Source organism: Cephus cinctus, unplaced genomic scaffold (genome assembly GCF_000341935.2).
Source record: "Cephus cinctus unplaced genomic scaffold, Ccin1 Ccin1_scaffold0574, whole genome shotgun sequence".
Lineage (NCBI taxonomy): Eukaryota > Metazoa > Arthropoda > Insecta > Hymenoptera > Cephidae > Cephus > Cephus cinctus.
Genome location: NW_014333223.1, coordinates 2,797 through 4,403, shown reverse-complemented (window position 1 = coordinate 4,403; position 1,607 = coordinate 2,797). Strand labels below are relative to the sequence as shown.

The 1,607-nt window shown below is 44.9% G+C and overlaps 1 long non-coding RNA gene across 2 annotated transcripts in view; it reads right to left on the bottom strand.

Annotated features, from left to right (window-relative positions):
- Positions 1-995: 995 nt before the first annotated feature.
- LOC107268616 overlaps positions 996-1,607 on the bottom strand; it is a 2,263-nt gene continuing 1,651 nt past the window's right edge. For both annotated transcript variants that reach the window (XR_001537899.2, XR_003059967.1), the window contains exon 3: positions 996-1,390. This is a non-coding gene — a long non-coding RNA (uncharacterized LOC107268616). The remainder of the gene's footprint in view (positions 1,391-1,607) is intronic.

Sequence of the window (1,607 nt, the reverse complement as noted above, 5' to 3'; positions counted from 1 at the left end):
AACTACACGAGCGAGAACTTTCTATACCGTAGCGAAACACAGATAGAAACAGACGTTTCGCGACGCACTACGTCACACTTTTTTTTCGTAAATGTAGGTAAAGGATAAAGAGTATAGAAGGAAATGGCATGAAATGGGCTGAAGGCCCGAGGCGAAGAGCCTCAAAGAAATGATTTTGAGAATACTGAATGTAGATGAACAAAAGAGACAAAGAATCGATGAATGTATCACAACTGCGATGTATTTGCGGAGAGAGGGGAAGGGGGAAGGAAGACCGGCAAAACGCGGTTTCCAAGAGAACGGCTCTCGAAAGACTGACCTCTGAAACAATAATACATTCTTTGTATAACGCCGAGTACCCCCACTCCGCTCCAGCACATCTTGGCATAAGTGATGCCCCCCTACGACAGGTTTGTCAAATACAACTCGTACAGGGTTCGTCAACGATGCAGCCTGATCGGTGCACGACAATTGCTCGCATTTCAGGATATCGTTGACGCTCCCTGTAATGCTTCTAAAGCGTACGTTTCATTAGCACAGCAGGCCTCTAAGTGCGTCTCTCTCGCACACATACGGATTAATACACTTTTTCTACTACCTATAACTATACTACCTACGCGGCATTCTCGACTACAGTAGGATTTCCGTCGAGGGATCGCAGTTGCATGCTGCGCTGCATTTTGTTACATGGAGTTAGCACAGACTATACCGATGCACTCGCTGGCGCTATCCAACGCATTGAAACGCAAGGCAACAATTAATCAAACGACGAAAAGCCAGGCCAGCATTGCGAGTTCGGGACGTTAGTCCGTGCAAACATTTAGCCCCGCTAAATGTATCTGGTGCAAATACACTGAGCGTCATTAAAGCTGTCATTAATGCTGTCAATTTTAACGACAAAACCATAGATCCAACCGTTTGCGAGATACAGCCCGCTGACATTGAAATTTCGCGTGTTTTCAGAATCCAAGACCGGATATTCCCTGTACGTGGCCCTATGGCAATTCTATCTGTGCCAGCCTCCTCCCTCTATGGACCATTCTGAGTCTCTGCATTAAGAGAGATCTTTAAAAATTTCATCGAGAAAGCCGTAGATCCAACCGTTTGCGAGATACAGCACGCCGAAGGTGAAATTTCTAAGACCGGATATTGCTTGTACGTGGCCCTATGGCAATTCCGTCTGTGCCAGCCTCCTCTGTGAACCATTCTGAGTTTCTGCGTTAAGAGGTACGCAAGTCTAGCCGCCGAGATTGAAGAAAAACGAAATTTCGTAGGAAAACCCGGTATGGTACCGGGGAGTCTACATAGAAAAGAAGGTAGAAAGGAACACAATAGAGAGGGCATAAGCACCCACGCTTTCGCAAGTACCACCCACCCAAACTCCAACAACCTGAGGAAAAGAATGGAATTTAAGTTAGGCGTATGAATTGTATGTTGTGTATTGCGCTGAGTATTTTATATGAATGTTAAATAATAAGACGAATTGATGGTGACCATAATAATCGGTAAAAAGACAGGTAAGGGCAGTTATGAGCGCGTACAACTAAAATAGATGCATGCAGTGCACTGCGCTTAGTATTTGTTGAAACTTAGAATCTCAGTTTTTT